This window comes from Copadichromis virginalis, linkage group LG14 (assembly GCF_057382275.1).
Source record: "Copadichromis virginalis isolate Kocher_CV1m ecotype Utaka linkage group LG14, C_Virginalis_male_GT1.1, whole genome shotgun sequence".
In the NCBI taxonomy this organism is placed as follows: domain Eukaryota; kingdom Metazoa; phylum Chordata; class Actinopteri; order Cichliformes; family Cichlidae; genus Copadichromis; species Copadichromis virginalis.
In genome coordinates, this window is record NC_140631.1 from 39,804,657 (window position 1) to 39,817,633 (window position 12,977).

Genomic DNA, 12,977 nt, shown 5'->3' on the forward strand with positions numbered 1-12,977 from the left:
GTTAGTTTGACTCGCTACAGTTTGACGCCACCTGAGCATCAATTAGCAGGTTGGAGGAGACTTTTAGTAAGTCAATTTCTACCTAATAACTTTATAATTTATAATTATTAGTTCACATTGAGACCACTGTATCAATTAAAAAAACACCCTTTCTGTTTTTCGGGTAGTATTTAAAAGGTTTGTTTGGGTTTACCAACTCACGGCTCTTCATGGATTTGTGGGGTGAGGATAGGGTTGCCAACCGTCCCTTAAAATACGGAATCGTCCCGTATTTCGAAACAAAAGTACACGTCCTGTATTGAGCTAATAAGGGACGCACTTTATCCCGTAATACAGTGAGAATCAAAAGTAGTCTATAACTTTTAATGGAATTAACGCTTTGTTTGAAAACATAATTCCCAGCCCCTCTCCTGCTTTGTGACCAATGAGCTGACAGCACACTTATGACAATTCGAGTATGACAATTCAGATTACTGCTCATCTCATTGGTCGAGGAAAGGTCGCTTGCGGAGAAAATACCGGAAGACAACAGATGACCACAACAACAAGCATGGCCAACAGGGAAACAAACGCCGACACTGCGGTGCAAGTCTCGGACGACAGTACACCTAAAGCTGGGCAGACACTGTGCGATTTTTTCAGTCACGTTATTCAGCTCCTGCTCAAACTGCACGATTGACTCGCAGGGGTTAGAAGTTGGTAGGTCACGATGCAGGTCTCACACTATACCGCCCGATGCTCTGATGCGACCTGAGAGCTCACACTGTGCCTCCATAACATGAAGGTTATAACAGAAAATCTGTCGCGCTCTCTCTCTGTCTTTCACTCACACAGACACACCACCACCATCAACTTTGCTAAATTGCTAATGAAAAACATGATCAGGCAGCTGTGAATGAGCAGCAGTGTAAATCCAACTATTTTCACGGTTGTTGTGGTCGTGATAATTTTGTGGGGCCACATCGAAAAGGCTCTGATGAGCTTTCCAAAGTTCTACAAGTTGTGCCTCCATCGCTTGTGTCCAGATCACACGCTGCACAGCCGCGCTGCTCCGTCTTTTTCACCGACGTTTACGTGTTTGCGCATGAGCAGTGTGAGCGGCTGTGGTGACACCCTCACGAGCGATTGATGATCGGGAGCTGGTCGTGAGGTGTTAATCACTTCTCGTTACCCCACGTATACTACACGACGCACGATGAAGGCCAAAATCGGGCCGATCGCCAAAACCGTCGCACGACTCAAAAATCGTCTCAAAATGGGCCAAAAATCGCACAGTGTGAGCCCAGCATTAGAGCAGCAATGTTTGTTCCCCTCAGAGAAAGGGAAGAATGGGAAAAGGAAAACACCTGGCTGGAAAACGTTAATATGGGCATGTGCAGTGAATATCAGCGCTATGTGGCCAGAAGTGTGATAATATAATTTATTTTGTGTAATAAACAACTGCAAGGATAGATGATTACAACAAATTGATGACTAATACATAAAAGTAATACATAGATGAATAATGATGATGAGTTATGATGCGTAATCATGGGAACAAGCGGGTTTACAAACAGGAGCAGCTGATTAGCATTAGAAAAGCTGAAATAATACCTCAGCTGAAGCCAATTGTACTAAATGCACTAAATGTGCACTGTTACAAGAATATTTTTCTTTCTATTGTTTTCTATTATTTTAAGTTAAGCAGGACAGAGTGCTTTTAAAGAAAGATTTACTTATATTCTCAAAAGTTAAGCATGACAGGCTTCTGTTTAAGAAAGAGACCTGTTTTACTGTGTTAATGTTGTCATTTTGAGCTAAAGATAAATGGCTAAATGATAATTTGTTTCCCATGTGTTCATATCACAAAGAATAGAATATGCATGTACTTAAATCAACTTCAAGTCAAATGGTTAAAAAAAATAATTTCACACACAAAAAAGAGCTAGAAAATTCACCACACTGGGAAGGGTGAAGACAACTGGGTCGCCCGGCCCTGGCCACGAGGTGTCCCTTATTTATTTTTCAGGGAGTTGGCAACCCTAGGTGAGGAGGTCTCAACCACAGTCGCCATTTTCGTGATAATGACTTCTTCCTCACACCAGGCGCGCCTGCAGAATATTTATAGCGTGTTTAGTTCTCAGACAGATGGATTTACGGGAGACTTTTATGAAGTTTGTTGACTCAAAGTATGTGCTAACTTTACTTTGTCGCATGTTAGCGGTAGGATGTTGTCAGACTTTGACTGGTATCTGCTGCTGTCATGTAGAGGGTGTTCTGCAAGGAAAACTCGAGCCAGAACAAAAAGAGAAAGATTTGCGTTAATATTTGCGGTTTGTCACCGAGTGGTTAATTTTTTTCATAATAGCGGAGCATGTAACATAAAGAGTGTAGTTCGCCCTCCGCGCCACCAGAGACCGCTAGTAAAGTTTGTTTTTTCTTAACGAGAAACGTAAAAACATTAATTTACTTTACCAGAAATATATTACGTTTAATTAAGTTAAAATAACACTCATATTTAGCGTGATAAGCGTGAGTGTTGTCATGAATGTAAACTAAATTTATTATGTTTATTTCTTGTTTTTTGCTTTTCTGCTTCCTATTGGACTAAAGCGTACCACGTGTCTAAGAAGACAGAAGAAGGTATATTTGCTAAAGCTAGCAGATTCAAATAACATACATCGACATTACACTGGTTATACGTTATCTAATGATCTCATGGTTGCTGTTTTATACGATGGCCTGAAATGGCGAGCGGTTTAGTTTCCGAACCGTGAGTGAGGGAGACTGTGCGGGGAGTGACTCCGTCTGCTCCGACGTATTCCCGGTATCGCTTCTCGGCCTTTTGGCTAAGATCAAGTGTAGTATCTGTTCTTATCAGTTTAATATCTGATACGTCCCCTACCCGGGGACCATATATTAAATTGATTTTTGGAACAGGGAGATGGAATAGGGGCTTGCTCCGTCCACTCCACGCATCGACCTGGTATTGCAGTATTTCCAGGAACGGTGCACCCCCCTAAACATGTGGAAAAACAACGAACGTTTTACTAGCTGGATTTATTAGCAGTGTAACTGCAACCAGTCACAATTTTTTGTAGCAAAATACTGGCGACGAGAATGGATATACTTCCTATCCTGCTACACCAGCTTGCATATTCGCCATGCATGAATTAGTTAGAAAAGAAATGACAAGGTCAATGTTTAGTTTGTTTTAGAGTGGTAATGAATATATTAAACAGGAAACTCTTTATCAATCTATAGAGAATGGCGGTAAAAGTATTCCACATATCCCTTTAAAGTTGGACGTGCTTTATTACAGCAACTTGTACACCTTAGTGTCTCAAAGATATATTCATAAATGTCAAGTGTTTCTCAGATTTTGACTTCCTATTCCTCTGAATTTTTTTAATTACTCACCTTTGGCTGAAGATAAGATCGTGGGATTGCCTGTTCGTTAGATCCCTTTGAAACCTATTGAAAAGACTATTTGCTTGCCTTACCTTATTTACTTATGAAGATATTGTATTTTTTGACATGAATACATGTAAAGAAAGAATATCTGTTGCTAGTAGTGAATTTGATATCTTTGATTAAAGTTAAATTATGGTATACAAGACGGGCTACAACAAAGGATTTTCATAAGTGGGCCGAGAATGGACTCTTTAAGTGGGTTGAGATGGAAATTGCAGAAATATGGGGCTGGGATGCAATTAAGGACAGATGGCAATAGGGCTGGGCCATATTATACCGTTCATGGTAATACCGGTACAATGTTAGGCAACGATAAGAAAATGTAATATCACGATAGAATATGGATAAAACACGCATGCACAGTGCCTTTGTTTTCATACGCACATGGCCGAAAAAGCATGGCGGCAACAGAGAATGAGAAGGGAGAAAGCGGATCATTGAGTGAAACGGATGAACCAGAATTAGTTTGTAAAAATGGTGCCACTTCAGTGATGTGGAACTGGAATTTGTCCGTCAGACACATTTTTTTGTAGAACATGCAAGCAGCCCGTCATTATTGCCGTATTTGTTGGACTAACGCGCTCCTAAATCTGGGAGTAATCTGGGTCATAAATTCCATCCACTTCATGTCCCAAAGTCAAACGAACAACATCACTGAGAGTTAAAAACTGTCTAAATTCTTTCATCTTTAATAAAACGATCAGCATTGCTGCTTTACCAGGTGTAACTATGAAGTTTAACATCCAGGCATCCATGAAAACAGAATTTATTACACTTAACGAAGTTAGAAGCTAGCAGGAAGTTAGCGGAAGTTAGCTCGCTAGTTTCGCTAGTTACCTAAGCATGATATTGCATGTTCTGACTGAGAGAGTTCTGAAAAAATTCAAACGTACAGCTCTGCTATCACTTCCAACATAAATGAAGACAGGAAACTAAACAGCAGTGACGTTTGTAGGGTTACTGAAGTTGGGCTAGCTGGTTTATAATGATGTGCTACGTGATCGCTAGCGACACAGCTATGTTAGCATAACACACACAGTGAAGCTGGACGAATCAACGCTAACACTTTTCCACTCGATAAAAGTTAACGTGAAGGTTCCTGATGGTTAGAGACAAATGCAATCGCATGGCAGGATGCTGTAAACCAGGGGTGCCCAATCCCAGTCCTCGAGAGCTACCGTCCTGCAGCTTTTAGATGCATCCTTGTTCCCACACACCCGAATCAAATGAATGGCTTGTTATCAGGCCTTTGCCAAACATGATGGCATGCTGAAGAGGTAATCAAACCATTTGATTCAGCTGTGTTGGAGTAGGGATGCATCTAAAAGCTGCAGGATAGTAGCTCTTGAGGACTGGGATTGGGCAGCCCTGCTGTAAACGGACCAAACTTCAGTCAGGAGAACAACTGAGATAATCCATCCACAATACAAGGTTAGTAAATAATATACTGCAACAACACAGGAATAGAGCAGCTGGGATAGAATACAGCATTAATGAATCAATGGTACAGAAGTAGAGGAAGCAAGATAAATAAAGTTGAATAAAGTTTGATTTATCTGAATGCTTTGTTTCGCTTAATGTGCCTTATAATCCCGTGCACCTTATGGTCCGAAAATTACATATTTAACTTTTTTATTTGGCACATCACAGTATAATGTAGCAAAGCACCTCTTTTTAACTTCAGTGGATATTATACATGGTTATGCTCAGGATATGTCAGCCCATTTCTACTGGAAATGCCTTTTGGTTAAACTGTCAGCAAGGAATTTGCATTTGCACTGTTACATTTTTATATAGCTTTAATGCACATTAAAAAAAAAAACAGCTGCTTGTTTGAGTGAAAATAAATGGATGGGGTTTTTTGCGCTAGTAAACTTGTGGAGTTGTATTTTGTCTCATGTCAATTACATCGTCAGTTATATCGTTATCGCAAATTTTCAAATATATATCGTGATAAATATTTTTGGCCATATCGCCCTGCTCTAGATGGAAAGTTATATTCCCAGATGCTCAAAAGAAATAAGATGTAAAATGAGATCCTTTAAGTGACTCGTTGACAATGTAAGGGATAACGGACAGAGACCTGTCAATATCAAAATATAATTAAAATCAGGGAAATACGTCAGCAGTGACCGTGGTCCACTTGATCCAGTGACTACAGTTCCAAGCAGATTACAGATACTGGGGTTTGTTACTCATCTTAAGACAAAATTCCGATAAGCATGCCAACTTTTGTAGGCCTTCATCTCGCTTCCAATATAATTTGAGGGGTTGTTGATATTATAACGATATGAATTGTGTGGCATATGTCAGGAAGAATGCCGGCGTTACACTTCGCACTCGGAAGGTGTAAGTAAACATCCATCTTCTCTTTAATAGATTTTAAAGAAACCAACAGGTCATCTAAAGTAATATTAGTTTCTAAGTCTTGTTTTGTTTTTTTCAAATATCTGGTGGAACTTTTATGTCTAAAAAATCAGTCCAAAGGTCCTCTGACTATCAAAATCTACATCCTCCTCTTGAAGGAGTTGAGCACAGTGTGAAGGTGTCTCAAAATCTCAGATCTAACCCCATCACATCATAAAAGTGAGCGTTCCCACTCCAGGACAATAGGGGGCAGCAGGAGTAGGACAGTCAGCTGTCCAGCAGGAGAAGACAAAAGAACAGGAAGTGGTTGTGCTGTTAGCAGAAAACGTGTGTGTTTTGTGTGTTGTTGTTGATTTTTTTCTTCCTGAGCATCAAATGTGAATCACAAGGTTTTCAGCTGCAGTTTGATTTAACTTGGAGTTACTTGAACTTCCTGTTTGTTGGTGAATTTAAGGAGGTTAAATTGATTAACTATTGTGATCTTTCAATTAGCTTTTGTTGTGCAGATGCAGCAATGCATGATGGGAAAGACTCCCCGTATTTTATTAAAACGAAATAACCTGATGTGGCTCTGTTGGAAGCTCCTTCCTGTGTATATAAATAGTGTGTAGTCCCAGCCTCCTGCAGGCTGTGGTTGTGTTGATTGTGAGATTGTGAGCACCGTGAGTGTGCAGGGTTTGTGTGTGAAAGAGTCCCCCATGTGTGAAGTGAACAACTCATACTTACCTGGCAGGGGAGATACCATGATCAAGAAGGTGGTTCACCCAGGGCGAGGCTCAGCCATTGCACTCCGGTTGTGCTGACCCCTGCGAATTCCCCAAATGTGGGAATCTCGACTGCATAATTTCTGGTAGTGGGGGACTGCGTTCGCGCTCTCCCCTGATCACATGTTCAAAGAAAACAGAGGAAGCAGATACTGCGGCAAGTGTCCTGCGTTTATTAAGGCTCAGAAGTCTCCGTTGTTGTGTTATTTGAGGAAGATGTTAGTGAAAGCTTTGTGCTGCACAGTCTTTTCACTGAAGTCCTTTGTGCACTGTGGAGCACACTGTCACCTCCCGAGTGTTCATCCACTTAACAAACAGCAGCTTCTTTTCTAATCCAGGGCAGCTCGTCCCTCTCAGTCGTGTTAGGAAAGTCATTTTTGTCCATGTGCAGAAAGACAGCCTGTTTTTTCCCTTTTCTTTCCTCTAATGGTTCCACAGCAGCCAGCATGTGTGTTATGCAGATTGTGGAAGAGGGCAGGGCTGGTAGAACAGTTAGCCAAAGTGTAGCCACCACCGAGCAAAGAAAATGGTTTAAAGATCTATGACAGACGAGCAGCTCAGACCATAACTTATGTTGACCTCACTCTTTCCTGTGTACACAAAAAACTGTCACATGTGACCCGGTGCCCAATCAGCTCGAACAAACCGTTTGTATTCACACTTTGTGGGCTTGTCCCTCATATACGACTTCATGCCACTGGTAGCCTTACATGCCACCATCCTTTAATCTGTGCAGATGTTTCTACAAGGCTGAAATGAGCTTTGCAGGTAGTGTAATGTGATCATAGAGTGGATGTTCAGTCTGATCATGACAGAAACTCATCTTATTCCTTCTTTTCTGTTGTTTACACACAAGGAAGCTCTTAGAATATGTGTGTGCAATAAACAGTGTTGTTCCTGCTCCGGGACAGTAGGGGGCAGCAGCAGGAGGAGAGTGAACTGTTCAGCAGCACATGACAAAGGAACAGGAAGTGGTTGTGCTGTTAGCAGAAAACGTGTGCGCTTTATGCGTTTTTTCCTTTTTTCTAAACATCAGACGTGAATCAAACAGTTTTCAGCTGCAGTTTGATTCAACTTGGAGTTACTTGAACTTCCTGTTGGTTTGTTGGTGGATTTAAGGAGGTTAAATGGATGAAAAAAGGTTGATCTTTCAGTTAGCTTTTGTTGTGCAGATGCAGCAATGCATGATGGGAAAGACTCCCCGTATAGTTTAAACGAAATAACCTGATGTGGCTCTGTTGGAAGCTCCTTCCTGTGTATATAAATAGTGTGTAGTCCCAGCCTCCTGCAGGCTGTGTTTGTGTTGATTGTGAGATTGTGAGCACCGTGAGTGTGCAGGGTTTGTGTGTGAAAGAGTCCCCCATGTGTGAGGTGAACAACTCATACTTACCTGGCAGGGGAGATACCATGATCAAGAAGGTGGTTCACCCAGGGCGAGGCTCAGCCATTGCACTCCGGTTGTGCTGACCCCTGCGAATTCCCCAAATGTGGGAATCTCGACTGCATAATTTCTGGTAGTGGGGGACTGCGTTCGCGCTCTCCCCTGATCACATGTTCAAAGGAAATAGAAGAAACAAATATAATTAGGGCTGCTTGATTATGGCAAAAATGATAATCACAATTATTTCCAATGAAATTGAGATCACGATTATTTCACGATATTTATTTAACAATAACAATGCATTGAATAATTGCTTTAAAGATTGTCAAAAAATAATATAAAATAATGTGCAAATTCTGATAACCGTGCAAATGTTTGCAATATAAAAAAAAATGTAAACATTAATGTTTAGTGAACTTCAAACTACTGCATAATATTTATGCATATAAATAACCAAACATCAAGGCAAGCTGTGTAGCCACACAATGCACAATTGCATCAAACTGACATTGAGGTATGTCAACTAAAGTTGCTGCCTGAACAAAAATAAAATTAAACACTGAAAGTAGTACCTTTTATAAGAAATAAATAAAAACTAGTAGGCCCGAGTCCCATACAATCTCAAAATGGCTCAACAAAACATGGTTCCTGCAACCTTTCAAAGGTTTTTAGCCAAAAACACCAGCCTATTGACATGATCAGGCTTCAGGGATGCACGCAGGCAGTTGACAACATTTCCACCAGTACTAAAGACCCTTTCTGATGAGGCACTTGTGGCTGGGATGCAAAGATATTTCTTTGCCAGGATGGAGAGTCGTGGGAAGAGGTTCTGTGATAGCTTCCACCACCCCAGTGGGTCTTCCTCTGTGTCCAGGGTCCCTGGTCCAGGTAGGCCTGAAGCTCAAAAGCTATGGCCTGGTCCAGTTGAAGAGCATGTTCTGCACCTGGAGCTGTGCTGTGAGGGGCCTTAAAGAAGCTGCTTAGGCCCTTTTTTCTCTTCTTTTGGTTTGATGCACCATCATCAGCAACCTCCGTGTTACCAACGGGTGTCCCCATCACTGCAGCCTCCTTTAATGGGACAAATATAAAATGACAGCAACACAGAATGAGGAACCAGTTTTATCTGTCTCGGGTTTGGCATTCTAAAATACAATCCTTAAATAATTACTATAAATTCATAAAGTCATCATCTTGCTCAGCCAAGATTGAGTTGTTAATAGGTGGAGTGTTGGTTTTATTAAAGACACACTCACATATTTCTCTCCAGAAAGTGCATCAGTGAATTCAACCAGAGGTCCCAAGGTCTTGTTGATGGCCTCAAGGACATGAATGTCCTGCCATGAGGGGATGAGGTGCCTGGTTCCTTTGTCTTGGGAGAGGACATGGGCAATGGCCTTCTGCTGCTCAAGGACTCTGGAAACCATGGCCTGCCTAGATCCCCATCTGGTTGGACATTCAGTCTTTAAGGAGTGGTCTGGCAGTTTGAGGTCTATCTGTGCCCTTTTCAGCTCTCTCTTTTTTTTCCAACTGAATGAAAAGGTGCTGACCACTTTTTTGCAGACCCCCACTGCACGCTCAATCCTGTGATCTTTCATGGCTCTTTCTATAAAAACATAAAAAATATAAACAAGCATTATCAGGATGATGATTATCATTTCCTTGAGTGTGAATGAATAAGAAAAAGTGATGGTAGCTTATTTATGTGTTTGTATAATTCATAGAAAATGTGTATGACTGTGAGAATGAATAAAAGTATCTCTGAATTTAAATTGTTTTTTATTTATTATATTCATTCGAAGCATTATGTTGTATACTTGTTGAAAGAAAATCACATTATGCATCATATTCAGTAGGAATTGGGCCTACTCACCTATGGCCAAATGTAATCTGTGCCCAAAGCACTGGAGCCTCATCCAGCCATTCAGTTCTGCAGCCAGTATGACATTTGCAGCGTTGTCTGTGGTTATACAGACGAGTTTACGCTCCTCCAGATCCCACGTAGCCAGTGCTTGTTTCAGACCTGCAGCTATGTTCTGCCCCGTGTGGTCTTCTGGGAAAAATGATGTCTGGAGACATTTCGTTTTCATGTTGAAATCCATGTCAATGAAATGTACCGTGAGGCTCAAATACGGCTCCGTGGTGCGGCTTGACCACAAGTCCATTGTGGTGGCAAAATATTGGGCTGTAGCCACTTCCTTTGCGACACCATCATGACACTCGTCATATAAAGCGGGAATCGCCACTCGACTAAAATAGTGACGAGATGGCAAGTTATACCGTTTGTCCAAAGTGTTGATTAGTTTCTTAAAGCCGGGGGTGTCCACTGTGTTAATTGAGCATTGGTCTTTGGCGAGGAAAAACGTTACCGCTTTTGTTATCTCCTTGTGTCTCTGGGAGCTGGTGGGATATTTAGTCGCGTTGTACATGGTAGCGTGAATGGAGGTCTGTGAGGATGAAGCATGTGTTGTTGAGGGTTTTTCTCTATGCTCCTTCATTCTTTGATCGTATGTCACTTTGTGAGCTGTCTTCAAATGATTGAATAAATTTGTAGTGTTGCCCTGTGGTGCAGCTACAACACCGTAGCAAAGTTTACACACTATATCGACTTGATCCACGTCGGACTCCGCAAACCCATAATGTTTCCACACCACTGAAGTAGTTTTACCTCGCTTTTCAACCAACGGCATTCTTTCTTTAGCAGCCATTATCCTCTCCTCTCCAAATAACGTCTGCTTAGCTCTCCTCCTGCAGGGCAGGGATAGCTCAGTAGGTAGAGTGGTGGCCCCATGATCGGAAGGTCGGGGGTTCGACTCCACTGAACGGCTACCCTGAGGTACCCCTGAGCAAGGTACCGTCCCTACACACTGCTCCCCGGGCGCTGCACTGGCAGCTGCCCACTGCTTCACTGGGTGAATGGGTTAAATGCAGAGGAACTATTACCCTATGGGGACTAACACGCACACTTTACTTTTACTTTCAGGTACTCTTAATTGATGTGACGCGTGTTCGAAACGCAGAGAGGTGCGCTCGATTTGCCACCTCGCGAGAGTAAAGCACGAGGGAGGTGCTAATAATCGGCTCAGTCATTTTTAATGATCGTTGAAAGCTCAGATCGTAATCGTGATTAAAATTCGATTAATTGAGCAGCCCTAGATATAATAGTGTCCTGCTGTTTATCAAGTCTCTGAAAGCTCTGTTATTAGAGAAAAGGTTACTGAATGAATGAAGACTTTGTAGTAAAGTACTACAGTAAACAGGACTTTCTGTTGTTCAGTATAATCTTCCCACAGTATAAAGTTCCCACTAATCTCCACTAGAGGCTGATAGAGTTCTGTTAGGTGGTGTGTGGTTTGTCTCTGGACTGGAGGGAAGTGTTCACACTTTGTGCTTGTCACTACCCGATCCGTACAACGCATGTGCGAAAGGCCACTACTTCCGCTCAAAGCATTTTACGATAGTTACGGTCAGAGTATCTGTTAAGATGTTAGCAATGATAAGTATCTCTTAAAATGTTTGCAGTAATGAAACATTTCAATATAATGTAGACAAAAAAAATGAAAAAGAACAACAGTCACAGTTCAGGGGATCAGATCTACCCGATCCCCCTACCTCTGTACCGTGCATGTGCAGATGGTCTCTGCTTCTGTTTCGTTTAATTCCAGTTTACTCCCCAGCAGTGTTGCCAATAGGGCTGCCACGATTAGTCCACTAGTCACGATTACGTCGACTATCAAAATCGTTTGAAGCTTTCTAAGATCATAAAAGACGCAGGAGTAAGTAATAGGATTTAAGAGTGTAATAACGGACTGAAACAGAAGATGGCAGCACTGCATGTACAAGGATGCCAGCTGTCGTTAAACCCCGAAGAAGAAGAAGCTGTGTCCCAGAATTCATAGCGCAGCCCTGCTCCGTTTCCAACGATGGCGGCAGCTAGTTAGTTTTAATATTACTCTTATTATTCTTTCTGGGTCACAAAATAAACGTTTAACATATTTTCAGGTGAGAATGTAGCTGTGTAAACCTCAAATATCTGCTCAGTTTATCAAGACACCACATGTTTTCAAAAGCGCTCCGACGTTTTCGGAGACGTCTGTTACCCACTAGCTTGATAGCTAGCCGGGGGCTAGGCTCACTAGAGCCGTGAGAACACCGGACTCCCGGCAAATCGTTTTCAAACCCACCGCCGTCTTTCGCTACTCAGGTTAAACGTATATAAGTCACTTAGATAACTTAAAAATGTTATTTTATTTGTTCCTGAGTAAATCGGTTTGGCTGAGATCAAAGTTATAGTTTTTACACAGCTGAATAAACGTCAAGCAGACAGCTGATTATCAGAAGTGTGAGATGCTGGAGAATTTACTCCGGTGTCCTGTTATATTTTAGATAGCAAGGAGTTTATTAAACTTCACCGAAACAATCTGCAAATTTAATAAACTATCATCTTGTCTTTATTTTTAGTTAGCACCTTAAACACTTAAAGGTGTAAGCTAATGATAGTCATATAAGAGCAGATGCTGCTGGTGCAATAAGCTGTACGTTTTACGTCCAATGGATGATGATGTGATTAGTCAACTAATCGCAAAAAAAAAAATCTGTGACTAGTCGACTATCAAAATAATCGTTGGCGGTGGTTTACGACACCAACTGTCTGCCACAGACGTCTTAATGCCCACTCACATCCTGGGCCATCTGACCTCAGGAAATCACATGATAGGGTGGGGCCAGGTTTCACAATGAGCTCACCCGAAACCCTGGCTGATTGTGACCCACACCCGCTTTCACACCTTGGCTCATGTGATTAGGTAGAGGATCATCAGGGGGTCCTTTGTCCGTCTTTGGGTGGAAACTCCCACTGGGTTTAAATCTGGGACTCTCCACCATTTGACCCTTAGAACTGAAGAAACTTCTCGGATGAGAGGTGAAACGTCTTCAAGTAACTTAAACAAGTCCAGACGCTTTTCTTTCCAAGCTCCTTAGACTACGATGACCTGGATGACTGAGAACCTTCACAG

At 41.8% G+C, this 12,977-nt stretch overlaps 1 protein-coding gene, 3 non-coding genes and 1 pseudogene across 4 annotated transcripts in view; 4 read left to right on the forward strand and 1 right to left on the reverse strand.

Moving 5' to 3' along the window:
• Nucleotides 1–12,977, forward strand: part of aamdc (adipogenesis associated, Mth938 domain containing) — a 20,489-nt gene continuing 7,512 nt past the window's right edge. The window contains exon 1 of the mRNA XM_085430914.1: nucleotides 1–66. The gene's annotated coding sequence lies outside the window, so the exon portion shown is untranslated. The remainder of the gene's footprint in view (nucleotides 67–12,977) is intronic.
• On the forward strand, nucleotides 2,809–2,999 carry LOC146694648 (U2 spliceosomal RNA). The gene has a single exon (XR_014914987.1). It is a non-coding gene; the product is annotated as a U2 spliceosomal RNA (small nuclear RNA).
• On the forward strand, nucleotides 6,539–6,702 carry LOC146694649 (U1 spliceosomal RNA). Its single transcript, XR_014915004.1, has one exon. It is a non-coding gene; the product is annotated as a U1 spliceosomal RNA (small nuclear RNA).
• LOC146694650 (U1 spliceosomal RNA) lies at nucleotides 7,967–8,130 on the forward strand. The gene has a single exon (XR_014914958.1). It is a non-coding gene; the product is annotated as a U1 spliceosomal RNA (small nuclear RNA).
• On the reverse strand, nucleotides 8,436–9,431 carry LOC146694651 (uncharacterized; annotated as a pseudogene).